Consider the following 15,592-nt stretch of genomic DNA (forward strand, 5'->3'; position numbering starts at 1 on the left):
TGAGTTTATCAAGGTTTTAGAGGAATGGAAATGTGGTATTTGTTTGTAGCGTAGACAAAAGTTTTAAACATTTTGGACTTCGTTACTTGAAATGTCTTTATCGGATGTCATCAAGTAATAAGGTGTTAAGTGGACTAAACGTGTGACCATTTCACAAATGTTTACTTTTTAACTTTCAGATTCTTCACCCTTTCAATTTACCATATTGTGCTACTACCTATTTAATTTGTTTGGGCGATGGACACCAACCCCTACTCGACAGTAGCACTCTTTAAAATGAATCATGCTTCACTCTAAACATCTAAATATTTCAAAGGTGTTTGTTAACTATATGAAGGAAAATAGCGTTACCTGCTATAGACCTTAACTTCTCAATGACTCCAAAAGAGCCTTACTCTACATGGACACTCGCCTGCATAATCAGACCCCTCATAATAACCAGACATCTGATGACATGCTGCAATTTCCTGCCCGTGTTTGTGGGAGAGTGCTATATACACACATTGCCTACAACTGTCTCGCCGGTCTTGAACTACCACAGTTGTCAAAAGCAGAATTACACATTTTCATTTTTTGAACTGCAGGCCAATTAGTATGTTTTATTAAAAATAAGCACTTTGAGAAGCAAAACGAAATGGCTTAGATGTTCGAAACGTTCAGAGTTTGAATGTTTTACTCATGTTTTCTTCTCATTCTTTGTACTTCTCATAATGTTTAAAGTGCTCCCTTATACTTCTGTATTCACATGTAGTATAACGCAGCAACCATTTCTTTGGAGCTGCTTCACACACACACACACACAGAATAGATGACCAGATCAGCTATATGTCACCTGACTCACCTCAATCTTTCATCGCTGGAAAAAGCTCTTCTTCCACTAATCCTCTGCCGCTGCAACCTGTCGCTTTTGTCTCGTCTTGAGAAGGCTGCAGCTCATGGGCCAAGAGCAGCACCTGAGCATTGTTAGAACAGTCAGCCATGGCACGTGCGTCCAACTGCTCCAATGCAATGCGCAGGTGCTAACATAACGACACCCTGTCCAGGGCAAGCGTTTTTGTGCAGGCCTGAATAAGCTTAAAAAGAGAGTAAGTGAGGAAGTGGGCTGGGCATGTCAAGGCCATATCTTTGTATTCAATTAGGCAACACAAGCAACAAGAAAAATGTGATCACATAATGCAAGCGTAGCCAACCATAGCTCATTCCTGTATCCTTCTCCACAAAAAGAGGCCCCAGAAAGTGGCGAACACAAAATGGGGGCCCCCTTGTGAGCCATGCTGAGGGCCCCCCCCCAACTCAGCCACAAATCACAGGTCGCACCACACTCTGAGCCGGCCTAGATTACCACGCTTACGCAATACGCACAAATGTGCTGCTGAAGGGATATGCCACACACTGCACTAGGAGAAAGATATAAATGTGTTTTAATGCAATATACAGCACACTTTGGCTAACAGTGCACAGGAACATTAATACTTTTCTATTACAAATGCCATGCCAATTGGGGCGCTGTTGAGCAGCCCGAAGATGGCTGCCTAGCCATGAAGCTTGGTGTGAAGCCGACCAATATCCTAATAATGTGGAGGCCCCTCACATCCCTCTGCCCTGGCGTTCGGCTCACATGATGATGTAAGTGTCAGGCTGCGGTGGGCCAAAGATGGGGAAAAATCAGACCAGCCTGGCAGCAGTTCACTCGATTCACGCCACAGCCGGCCTGCCGTGATTGTTATCAGTCATAAAGCTACATGGCGCTGGGCAGACCCACCGTGTTCCCTGCCTTCCCATCTCCGTACGACAGCTGTGTGGGATCACTTATCTTGGGCCTGGACTGTACTGCTCCACCGGTGAGATGCGAAGCCTCCTGCTTCATTGTGCCAGGCCGGTGTGCCCACCCTTCGACGCTGTCTGAGGCGCCCTCAGCACCCTTGAGCTACGGGTGCCTTTGCTGCATGAAGCGGGAGACACTCTGTGGACACTGTTCTCTGGGAGGCCCTGCCGATGTGAACCTCATGCCCCCAGCGCCCCCTTCCTATACGTGGCGCGAGGACAGCTGTTGAGTGGGCGCTCTCCTGTCCAGCATTGTCTTCTGCTGTGGCACTGTTCCGGGGGTGCGGCCGCACTGGGTGCCGCCTCCGGAGAATCCGTTATTGTTGGGCCATCGTGCGGCGTGCCCGTTGACATCCTGCCTGGGCTGTCGCGGTGCGCCCGCCATCAGGACTGGCTGTGTTGGGATGGCGTGACAGCGGGGTGTGTGGAGTGCCCTCTCTGCATCAACTGCTGGTCCCATTGAGGAAATCATGGTCCGAGCCTCCCGGAGCGGGTGCACCATTTCTACATACACGTGGAAGTGATTCTTATATGCTGATGAGACGGTGAGACCAGCTTGAGAGACACAGGCCACACGCACTGTCTATCTGGCCCCCTTGAGGACTCCTGAATAGCGCTGAAACCTGGTGCCTGCTTGGGCGCAAATGCATCTGTGTTGAGCTGCTCCTCGACCTTCAGCATCCCTGTTAGTTACGGCACACCTCCCTTCTAATCCATCATTAATGCACACTGGGCTGAGCCCCTTGACAGTGAGGAGTGCTGATAGAGCCCCCTGATTGCTTTGGGCTATCTGCTGTTGAGCTGACCTGGCCCCAGGGGCTGCAAAACAGTGACTACCAGAATGCCACCCCACATCCTTGTCTATTGCGAAGACTCCTCACACTGGAGGCACTATGCTCTTCCCCTGTAACAATCACCCCTCTTGCAGGGTGTTCTGCACTTCCCTCTCCCCTGCATATCTGCTCCCTTTGAACATATTCTGCATAGAGGTGGGCCACATCTGAGATACAACTGATAGCTCTGGTGGTTCACCATCCATCTGCCCTGTTGCTCCACCCATGCGGCTCAATGCTGCGTGCCAGATACTTTGACAACACACACGACCAATACACTGGTGCAGCTATCTGGGGTGATACATTAAGCGACTGGGCCCACGATTACCAGCTCTCACTGTCTTTACTGTTGTTCCCGCTTTGTGCATTAGGTGTGCCGTGCCACGCTGCACGTCAGGCTCCATGTCCAGCTTGGGCCTAGACGCTACTCCACATCTGCTCTGCACCGCTACTGCCTGGTGCACTACCCTCTAGGCACATAAATAGCGCAGGACCCCCTGTGCACTACCAGTAAGGACTGCACGGCTCCCACCGACATTAGTGTGGACTGCCCATACCCAGGATGTCCAACAGATCCCGCGGCACTGGGAAAACTAATACCATGGACAAATTTGCCAAAGCTACAACTAGACATGAACAGGGTCAGCCTGCTCCCATTCAGGATGACACGGACGGCCAGGTGGATGCCCCAGGCTCTGATCTGGCTACCATGATGGAGTCCATGGCTAAGAACTTTGCCTCCTTCCACGAAAAGCTGGACGACATAAATGCCAATGTCGCGTCACTCAGATCTAAACTGGACTTGGAGGACTCTAGAATTACAGAGGCGGAAACTAGGATCAGCGGTAATGAGGACGGCATCACAACATTGCAAGGTACTGTGTCTACCCTATCTCACGACATCAAATCAGTCAAGGCCAAATGCGATGATTTGTAGTCCAGATCATGAAGAAATAACATCTGTATCATCGGGGTACCGGATTATGCGCTCAAAAGCCGGCTTGAACTGGCGACAGAAAACCTAATCAAGGATCTGTTAGGTGACCCTGATCTGTCCCCCTTCCTTCTTTCTAGTTGAACGGGCCCATTGAGCGCTGGCCCCAAGCCCTAAACCTGGCGATTTTCCTAGACCAATCATAGCGAAAATCTTAAGCTACAGGGACAGAGATCAGATACTCCGCCTTGCACGTAAAAAGAGTGAACTCAGCCTGGATTCGCAGGTCGTCAGGATATTCCCAGATTTCGCCACGGGAGTGCAGCAAGAGCGCCAGCAATTTATCAGAGTCAAAAAACTACTTAGGGAGAGAAACCTCACCTACGCCATATTGTTTCCAGCTCGCCTGAAGTTCACTTTAAACAACAAACTGTACTTTTTTACAGTACCGGATGAATCAGTGAAATTCATCGAAGCACACATCCTCTACGTGCTCCCTCCGTTGACCTAATGGAGAACGACTGAACGCAATGAGACGTCTCCTATGTTGGATGCTATGTTTTCAGGTTCATGTTTTCTGCATCTTATGTGTAATTAGCACCCTGAGCACAATTGGATCGCTTACATCATTGTTCTTAAATTGGCCGTTTGGCCTAGCCGCCCCCACTATGACAGTCTGAACTACCTCTGCCAATTTACTGCTTATGAGCCGCATCGTATGGGTGGCCACTGACCCCACTTATATGCTGTAGATCACTACTACTGCTCTATCAATGCCTCCTCTCTTACGCCTGTGGTCCAGAGCTGTGCCCACCTTGCTCCTTATTACAGGGGGGTAGATGTATGCCCGATCGCCACGAGTACTGTGAGAAATGTAGTGGAACCATTTGGTTCCCATATAAGTTGGCCACACGGCAGTGGCGCACCCCATTGCGACTGCAATGTTCGATGTTATGTTCCTGTGGCACGCGAGCCCCGATTGGGCCGGTGCAAAAGTTGGGCCATGTTGGGGACAGTCCACCTTCTGGAGGGATGGAGGGATAGTCACACTGCCGGTTAGGGATGCGTAGTGAGGCTGGAAGGGTGGGGACCTTAAAAAATGGCAGAGAATGTACGCCACTGCACGCAATGGGTGTACTACATTGCTTCAGCATCAGCGACTCTTGGCATAGGCGCTGCCGCGCATACTGGGATGTTCATTGAAACAATGGTATGGCTGTTCAGATGATGTCATGGAATGTCCGGGGGATAGGGAACTTTACTAAGGACGTAAGATTACAGCATACGCGCAGAGACATGAAGTGAAGGTACTTCGCTTGCAGGAGACACATGCCCTAGGCCACCTTGCATCATGCTTGGCTCCCTCATGAGGCCCAAATAGCTTTTATACCACAAACTCCACACAATCCAGGGGAGTGTTAACATTGCTTCATAAATCTGTAAAATGTGTACTGAAGAAAAGCCTCATAGACCCTGATGGGAGAAATGTCATCCTCCATTGCATGTTGGCAGCCGTGAGTGCCTGTTGGTGAACACATACGGCCCTAATGTCTACACCCCTGAATTTTATGATAAGGTGACCTCCATATTGATGGGATATGTCGGGGTCCCTATAGTGTGGGGAGGGAACATGAAACTCATACTTAATAATGACTTAGATAGGACAGGTACAGCATCCAGAGTCCAATCACGTGCGGCTAGGAGACTACACGCACACATGGCTTCCCTCGGACTGTGTGACATCTGGAGGACGCGCCACCATCAGTCGCGGGAATATACTTTCTATTCCTCTGTCCACAACAGCTCATCTAGAATAGACTTGTTTATGACTATGGGCAACCTAATCGGTAAGGTTACAGATACTCGATACTATACACTTGCCGCACCGCCAGAGTCTTGGTCAACTCCTTCAGCTCGTATTCATTTGAGCTGAAGAGGGGTACGCCTCAGGGTTGCCCCTTTTCCCCTATCCTCTGGTCATTGAGCCGATGGCAGACTACATCAGGGCACAACATTCCTTGAGGGGCATACGTCTAGCAGATGCCCCTGATATAATATCGCTGCATGCGGATGATATCCTATTGTATGTTAAAAACCCTTCCACCCATCTTGACCCTATATTAAGAGATATAATCAAGGTAGGAACCTTTTCTGGTTTCGCCATCAATTATATGAAATCCGAGATATTCCCCCTCACCAACGCAACTCAAAGGCTAACTTGTGAATACCCCCTCCGCTGGTCCCCAGATGGTATTGAATACTTGGGAGTCCAGGTAGCACTGTCTAAATCTGCCTTGATTACTAATAATTATGCGGCCGGTGCGAAACACTTTGAATCCAAACTGACCAAGTGGCGCACCCTACCGCTCTCCTTGGCCGGTAGACTCTCATTGATTAAGATGGTCCTTGTCCCAAAACTTTGATACCTTTTCGGGAACGTACCGATCTGGCCGGGTTGGAAATACTTTGAGGAGCTACATGCAATGGGCTCTCAATTCCTGTGGCATGCTGCGGCGGTTTGAAAGAAATGGCAATATATGGCCTTGCCCTACGAGAGAGGGGGATTTGCTGCTCCCGACTTGACCCTTTACTGAGTAGCGGCCCAGGCTCAATTTACCACATGCTGGTATAAATATTCCACGGCTCCCCCCTATGTCAAGCTGGAAAAACTGGCAATGTCCGAGGTAAACACTATGACCCTGATCCTTCAACACAAATACACAACTGTCGCCCTGGCTGACCCCATTGCGTCCACTCTGGTGGCGTGGAGATGCCTCCTTGACATCACATCTACCCCACGCCCTTATTATAAATGGCTCCCCATATGGTGCTTCCCTGGGCTGGAACCTACTCACGACAAACTCCTCTTTCAACACTGGTCGGGCCTGGGATACCATGCGTTGACAGACATATTCCCGGAGGGGAAGTTCATTACCCCACAGAGGTGGCGGCCCAGCCATACAGGCTCGGCTCTGGAAATGTTACAGTATTACAGACTCTGAGCCGCAGTTTGTAGTATGTGGTCATCATTTCCATAGGAACCCCCAGATACCCCTGTGCTGCATTACATTGACAACTCCAGCAACAGCCACAGAATAGTCTCCTCTCTACATAAAATCCTGCTAACAATGCTCCCAGATATGGCCCCCAGGGCCTGCACTGCCTGGGCCGACGAACTTGGTCAGGATATTACAGATGACTTGCTAAGTTTTTACCTCATTACTGAAGGCCAGGAAGGATGGTTCGACTCTTAAGGCAGCGTTGGACTCTTAATGGTCAGACGTTGCAGATCGAAAGAACATTTCTTAAGACTCATCCTCCTTTTTAACAAAAAAATGCTGTTCTGCGGTTTGTTAAAGTATTACATCTGGGAATATGTTGTATTTGATGGTATTTTGCTAACGTTGTAGAATAGTGATATACACTTGTTTTTTCATTAAGACTTCTATTTGACGGCAGCACTCTCTCAAGTATTTAGATGAGTCCATACTGATAATTGCACTACCATTATGAGCCAGTTTTATTTTACTATTTTGATTGGAGGCCAATGTTTTCAATGCTTGAACTTCCTGCTATGTCAAATTACTAAATTTCAGTTTCCATTAGTAGTTCAACGATAATTCCCAATAAATAGTGTTGCTCAATGTGTTTAAAGGTGGTGGTTGAATGGTTAGTAAGTAAGCACTTTTCCCTTTGTGTTCCTTACAAAAGCGTTCAATTGTGTTTATTTCCATATCTGGTTCTTTCAGAATCTCAAGCTTTAATTATATCTTCGATATCAATTTCTAAAAATCTACGAACATAGTGAAGTCTTTATTTTGATTCAAAGGAAATACACATGAGTCTTTTTCGAAAACTTTGTGCTCCTGTTTTCTCAGCTTATACTAAAAGATGTTAATTGTTAAGTATCCCTTTTGCTTGCATATACAACATATGTTACATAATGGTGCAATTGTTCTCATACATACAAAATATGACTTTGAAGGTAGAGTACATTTATATACAAAAATAAATTCTATACAAAAGGTGAAAACTGCGAAGGAGAATAGCTAGTGTTACAGATCTAGGGGTGAGTCTTGTGCAGGTATGTGGTGTCAACTTGGATGCATAGAGTAAACTTGTGTAGAATCAGTAGCGGAGAGACGTCTTTAATTCAGCTGGGAAAAGAGCTAAGTTTTTACCTCATTACTGAAGGCCAGGAAGGATGGTTCGACTCTTAAGGCAGGGGTGGACTCTTAGTTTAGTTTAGTTTAGTTTATTATTTGTAGGGCGCGCCAGGCCCTGGAGCATCAGGGCGCACAAGACAAGAATATGCTCAGCTTTGTTACAGGTACAATTACATAAACATAATACATTCTGCCATAAATAAAATATATACAGGTACATGTGCATGGTCATAATGCAGTATACAATAAGCAAGAATGAGCAGGGCTGGAGCAAGGTCGAGACAGGAGGTGATCAAGGTACAGGAATATTCACAATGTGGAGGTGATATACAGTGGAATAGGTACAGTAATATACAATGGAGTAAAATACAGAAAGTGGTATCAGAGCTGGGGCATGTAGGTGGAAAGCTAGTAGGGACAGTCAGGTCAAGCAGGTCGGATTAGTTAGATGTCATTAGCTCTCAGCCACTTGGTCAAATTCTGCCTAAATTTCACAAAGGGCTGGGGTTCTCTTATGTCATGTGGTAGGGAGTTCCAAAGCTGTGCTCCTTTGACTGCGTAGCTATGTCCTCCAATAGTGGCACGTTTAAAGCGAGGGACATAGAGGCAATTTGCATTGACCATTCTTGTTGGTCTAAGTGAAGTTCTTAAGTGTAGCCTGTCGATGAGGTAGGGTGGTGCCATGTTATTGAGGCACTTGTGAGTAAGGGAGGCAATTTTAAGTTGGATTTTGTCCTGAGTGGATAGCCATTTATATTCTCTTCTTATAGAGGAGATATGCTCTTCCTGTTGATCTTAAGCGCGGCTCTCAAGGCATTATTCTGTAAGACCTGGATTTTTTGGATAGTCTGTTTGTTAGCCCCAATGTAAAGACCATTACAGTAGTCCAGTTTGGACAGAATAAGGGCTCTGCAAGCGTGATGCAGCTGTCTGTAGAGAGGAATTGCTTGCTGGCTCTAATGAGTTTGCAAGTATATGCTGTGGAAGATGCTAGGGAGTTGACTTGTTTGCCAAAGTTTAAGGTGGCGTCAAGGTAGAAGCCTAGGGTCTTGACTTCCTTTGCTACTTTGATATTGTTCCCATCGATATTGAAGCTGGCATAGTCAGTGTTGAGTTTAGTTATGTATGTCGGGGTGCCTAGGATTATGAGCTCAGTTTTGTCGTCTTAATGGTCAGACGTTGCAGATCGAAAGAACATTTATTAAGAATCATCCTCCTTTTTAAAAAAGAATGCTTTTCTGCCGTTTGTTAAAGTATTACATCTGGGAATATGTTGTATTTGATGGTATTTTGCTAACGTTGTAGAATAGTGATATACACTTATTTTTTATTAAGAATTCTATTTTTTCCTGAGCTCTGTATGGGATGATCTTTCAGTAGCATTTCATATTTGAAGTATTGGTACTATCTTATCTTCACAGAATCTTAATAATTCTGCCTTGTTGTTAGTGGTTTGTGCAATTTGCTTAGAAAGTTGTCATTATGTATTTACTACTATTTTTAAATGCCTATACGTTATTGTAAAGGGTGCTGAAGTCCGACTTGAGACAATGCAACAGAAATATCATTTGAAATGTGTCTGTCACACACAATTTAAATAATTAAATGTTGAGTATGTTTCTTTATCCAGACTCAGGATTATACTGTGTAGGAAAACAGGGTATTCCAACCGTCCTGAGGTAAAATGTTGACATTGAATCAAAAATGTTTACCACCACACTTTTCAAAATATGCTTTTTTATCCATTCACATATTCAGTTGGAATCAGTCATGATTAATGTTGCCAGTCTAAACCATGTGGCAACCATCATTTGATCTGTTGCCACACCACTACATGTTTCTACATGCTGAATGAACCTTAGGCAGCTGGCCACAAAATAAAGATACAACCTTTACCACCAAATTCTAAACAAAAAGTGCTTTAACAGTATCTTATTCAAAAGGTACATAAAAATAGAAAATATGTCACCATTTCTTATACTCCAATTTAAATAACACTCCATGTTTCAACCAGGCGTTGACTGAATGTCATTTGTTTCTAATACATGTTCAAAACAACAAACACTTTAAAAAATGTATGTGTCCATGTAGTAACAACCGTTTATGTCACTGGATCCATTCCCAATAGGGTGTCAAAAACATAGTTATGTCATATTATTTCACTTGAGTCTAAAAAATGTATATTGCATGTCAATTAATTCTGTAAGCAATGAGGTTTATACTGGCAAAATAAATCATGGGTGAGTCCAGTTGACGTATGTGAAAACATAAATAAAATATATTTGGAAAAGTAAAGTGAGATCAGCTATTTCAGTCAATACAAGTTCACAGAGAAAATGGAAAAAATCTCATTGAGGGAAAACGCCTCGGAGTGGGATGTTGTGTCCAAGTGCACAGTGCATTGTCATATAATCATTTTCTACAAAAAAACTGGATCATGGGAACTAAAGTAACATTTCTCAAAACAAATGGAGGGTTGGAAAACTGCAGCATGCTGGGACATTGAGGCAAAACTCCCAGTACAAAATTAAAAGTTCACTTGCTGGTCAACAAATACATGCCGGAACGTTGAGTTCAAATTCCAGGTATGAAGTGACAAAGAATGTTGTTTGAAAACTATTACATACTGGGATTGACCAGCCTGTTGGGGGAGAGGTGGCATTGTCCCACCCCCCTTTAGCATTCCCACAGTCAGCAGACCACGTGTAAGCTAAGGAGGAAACACCCTTACCCCCTTCTTACATGTCCACGCACCATAACATTACCCAGTACACAATAACCGACTAGATGCATGTGTTTAGAAACTCCATTTTGTGTCCTGCCGTCCGCCATCTTTTACTAGGCCCAAATTCACTCCACTGAGATGTCAGCTCTCCAGCACTGCACACAGACAGCCCACAATACCTCCACCCCCAGCCAGGTCCGCGTGAGCCTTGTTCCCATAGAAGGCCAGCCATTTATTGTTGCAATTAGCCTGTATCAAATGCCGACAGAATCTGCCCACTGCAGAGTGTGATACCGGGGCAAGCTCTGAACCCTGTGCCCATTCATCTCAGCTGACCGGCTCATGCACTCTCTACGCCCTCCCTGCCAGGCCATGGTCCACTAGCCCCCTGCCCTCCACTCTCTTTGAAGGTAATTGCTTGCATGACTCCCCCCAACAATCACACCAGAGTACCCACCATATAATTAATCCTGTGCAGTGGTATATTCTCTCCTAGACTAACATCTGTCTATCTATTTGTTTGAATCGTGAGGCACCACAGAGCGTGAATTACAGATCAAACCCCACAAATAAGGCACCCGGGAGAAGGGCCAAGTCCACCAAACCCCCACAAAATTGAAGGGTTGGAATGGCCATATATCTGTTTATACTCTACAAAGGACCCCATCCACATAATAGTTTTAATTTTATTTATTTATTGATTAATATATTTATAATGAGCCAAAAGCCTGCAGGCATCAGGGCAGGACAAAGACACCAGGACGGAAGGACGACAGGACAGAACAATAAGAAAGAGAGGAACCAGGCTCTGCATGAGCGCAGAGTAGTAAGGGGTTTCTTATTTGAAAAGCATGGTTTTCAGCTGTTTTCTAAAAGATAGCAAATTGCTTTTGAGCCTAAGGTTCCGAGGTAGCTCATTCCAGTGGGAGATGGCCTTGCTAGGAAATGCACTGCCTAGACCTGTGGATTTGGCTCTGGGGTGACAGGGCTTAAGCAGTCCTTGTTTAGCGGATCTTAAGCTTCGTCCTGGCTCATACCAGTTGAATTCCTTCTTCAGGTATGCTGGGGCCATTCCATTAAGTCAACGGTGAACCAGTGTCAGTGATTTGAAAATGATACGTTCAGTCACAGCCAGCCTGTGGAGGTCTTTTCTGTCTTTTGTATTGTGTTCGCGTTTGGACTTTCCCGCAATGGACCGGACGGCAATATTCTGGATGATTTGACATTGCTTTAAGCAGCTGCTACTGGCACCCAGTAATAAAGCGTTTCCGTAGTCCAATCGTGACAAGATGGTGGCTCTAGCTAGTGTGGCACTGTTTTTGGTGTTAAGTAAGGGTCTAATTCGACAGATGAGCCTCTGGTAATATTGACAGTTCCATTTTAGGTAAGAGGTTTGTGCTTCGGCTCCTAGTGATGATTGCAGGTAAATGCCGAGTGTTTTGACTTTGTTAGACACTGTGATGGAACAGTCTTTTATGCGGAAAGAGGAGTAGTCAGGGCCTAGGTTTTTTAGGGCTTTTGTGGAACCAAAAGTCATGAGCTCTGTTTTAGAGCTATTTAGGCACATCCAGTGTGATTTCATCCAGTTTTCTACTGTGTTATAAATGGCTGATAATCTGTTGTCAGAAATGTGATTACCGCGCAGTTCCAAGATGAGCTGTGTGTCGTCTGCAAAGCTGGTACAAAAGATCCCAAGCTGTGTGAGAAGGTTGCAGAGACAATGAATGTACAGATTAAAAAGCAATGGGAAGAAGCTGGCTCCCTGTGGAACAACGCAGTCCACTGGGCTAGAGTTCGCGGAATGTCCTCCCCAAGTGATTTTAGAGTTCCTATCCTCTAAAAAGTACAATACCCAATCAGTAGCTTCCTTGGAGCAATTTCCAGCTGTGTCTAGGGCCTTTCGGAGCTTGTCGTGATCTAATAAATCAAAAGCTGCCGAGAGGTCCAAAAGAACTAGCAGGCCTGCCTTTCCTTTGTCAAGGATGCCTAGCATTTTGGTTTGTAAATCCAATAATGCTGATTCGGTGCTATGAGCGCTTCTGAAACCTGATTGTTGTGGATGCAGGAGACAGTGCTTGTCTACGTATTCTTGTAGCTGTTTTGTGGCAATTTTATCAATGATTTTCAGTAAAGAATTACAATTTGTGATAGGCCTGAGGTTTGTCGGGTCCTTTTGGTCTAGACCAGGTTTTTTTACCAATGGAGTGACTGTGACTGTTTTTATTCCAACAGGAACTTTTCAATCCCTGAAAGAGGCATTTGTCATTCGACATAAAAAGGGGGGCGAAAATGTCTGCGTTATTTAGAATGAATTTGGGGGGTAGGATATTTTCGGAGCAAGAAGTGCAGTTCATGGATAAAAGCGTATCCAGCATATCTTCTGCCGGAACGGACGAGAAATAAAATTTGGGAGTGTTAAGTTCTGGATTCCCCTCACTAGTTTGGTGCAAGGGAAGTGTTTCTATTAACTTACAGTTAATTATATTATCTCTGGCTGTTTTGATTGTGTTGGAGAACTGTGTTTGGACTAGTTCACAATCTGCCAAGGTTGATTGGAAAGGTGGTGAAAGAGTCAGAGGCTTTTCAATGGATTTTAAGATTTGAAACAGTTTGCTTGTTGAGTTTGAGACGCTAGTGATTTGGTCATTGTAGTAGTTCTTTTTGACTTCCGATAATTTGGCTCTATACAAAAGGTCACATTTTTTCCAATTTTCTTTATTGGACTCGGAAGGGGTTTTATACCACTCTCTCTCCAATTTTCTTTTTTCAGTTTTGAGTGTGGCAAGTTTGGTCGTGTACCAGCTCTGGTGGTTAGGGTTTGGCCGGACTTGTTTGTTTTTAAGTGGAGCCTGCTTGTCTAGAAGTTCCTGGAAATGGCTGCCGAATATAGAGGTGATGAGTTCACAAGGGTCATCATCAGTGGTTTTATCCATGATGTGTGTAATAGCTTTTCTTAAGGTTTCTGGTGTGATTTTCCTCTAATTCCTACTTTGGATGGATTTGGGAGAGTTATCAAAGTAGTTGGTCTTGAAATTTCAAGACAGTGTGGCTTCGATTTTAAAGTGATCAGTCCAGATACAAGATAGGATGTTTGTCACTGTCAGTTCTACATTGTTGGTAATAATCCATTCAAGTTGGTTCCTAGAATGGATGGTAGGGCCTTTATTATCTATAAAGTAGTTGATGTTTTGTAGATTCTTTTCAAGTCTTATAGCGTCCTTGTCGCTAGGGTTTCCTCGGCATCTGTTGAGATCTCCTAGAAGGACCATTCCTGTGTTGGTTCCTTTTAGGTTGTTAAGAATGTGGAAACGTTCGTCATTTAACTCTGATATTAGTGATAGGGGCCTATAGATGGTGATGAGTTTATGTCCACCATTATTCTTTGTATGTGAATGATTGTTGTTTAGTTTAGATTAGTCAGAAATGTAACTCTTCATGAACTAAGTTTGACCTTCACACCGCAAAGATGAGCCCAGCTGACCCACGTGCCAGCCGATCAACCCAGACACAGCAGCCAATCGCAGCCTGACATCACCTGTACAGTATGCTGAGCCTTGAGGGCCAACCAATTGAAACTGTTATTTCATACCCTATGTTGTTACATCATTTGTGCTGTTTTTCTGGTTCAGAATGTGCTGCCTGTGTATTGTGTGGCAGAGTGCTCAAGGGCAGCAGAGTTCTCTGCTTGCATTTCATATCTTATATACATTTGTTTTATTTGCAATTACTCTCCTGGCCTCATTCCTTAGTGGGGCGAGTCCTTTATTTCGGTCTAGTGGATATGCATACATGTGGGCAGTAACCTTCAAACCCCCACCACCCTTATGAAATGTGAAAGTCTTTTTTTGGAAACCTACTGTATACTGGGATAATGAATCTAAACTTCCCCGAATGAACTGAGAAAGCCAGACCTGAAAACCTATCCATTTAAGATAATAATATCTGTTTAAACTTTATTGCACTCATCAGTCATTAATGCATCTCCAGAATGCCACACCGCGCACAGACAGTCGAGATATCCCCACCACCTGCCAGTTCCGCCCGAGCCTTATTCTCACGGAAAAGGGCGTCAATATAATAAAACACTTGTTGAAAAAACTGGGCGCAGTCTCAACGTGGGATCCTTTCTCTTTACTTAACCATTTATATGTGGTTTTCACTTGGCTATACCACTACCCAAGGGGACGCGACCGCAGGGAATCTGTTGCAGAGAAAAGAGCATTTTTTACTCATTAAAGATGTCGCCATGTTAGACCTGACCAACATAGCCAAGCTCTTCTAAAACCTTGTTCTCACGGAAGTCCACCCATTTATTGTTGCAATTTGCTAGTATCAAATGCCGACAGAATGTGCTCACTGCAGAGTGTGAGACTAGGGCAAGCTCTGAACCCTGTGCCCATTCATCTCAGCTGACCTGCTCATGCCCTCTCTCCTCCCTCCCTGCCAGGCCAGGGTCCACTAGCCCCCTGCCCTCCACTCTCTTTGAAGGTAACTGCTTGCATGACCCCCACCCAACAATCACACCAGAGTACCCACCATATACTTAATCCCGTGCAGCAGTATATTCTTTCCTAGACTAACATCTGTCTATCTAGTCGTTTGAATCGTGAGGCACAAGGGAGCGTAAATTACAGATCAAACCCCACAGATAAGGCACCCGGGAGAGAGGCCCAGCACCACCAAACCCCCACAAAATGCAAGGGTTAGAATGCCCATATATCTTTCTATACTCTACAAAGGCCCCCCATCCACACAATAGTTTATTTCCACCATTATTCTTTGTATGTCAACGATTTTTGTTTAGTTTAAATTAGTCAAAAAATGTAACTCTTGATGAACTAAGTTCGACCTTCACACCGCAGAGATGAGTGCAGCTGACTCACGTGCCAGCCGATCAACCCAGACACAGCAGCCAATCGCAGCCTGACATCACCTGTACAGTATGCTGAGCTTTGAGGGCCAAACAATTGAAACTGTTATTTCACACCCTATGTTGTTACATCATTCGTGACGTTTTTCTGGTTCATAATGTGCTGCCTGTGTATTGTGTGTCCTTTATTTTGGTCTAGTGGATATACATGCATTTTGGCAGTAAACTTCATTTGGTGAC

This window comes from Ambystoma mexicanum, chromosome 7q, assembly GCF_040938575.1.
Source record: "Ambystoma mexicanum isolate Mex_15411 chromosome 7q, UKY_AmexF1_1, whole genome shotgun sequence".
Taxonomy (NCBI): Eukaryota; Metazoa; Chordata; class Amphibia; order Caudata; family Ambystomatidae; genus Ambystoma; species Ambystoma mexicanum.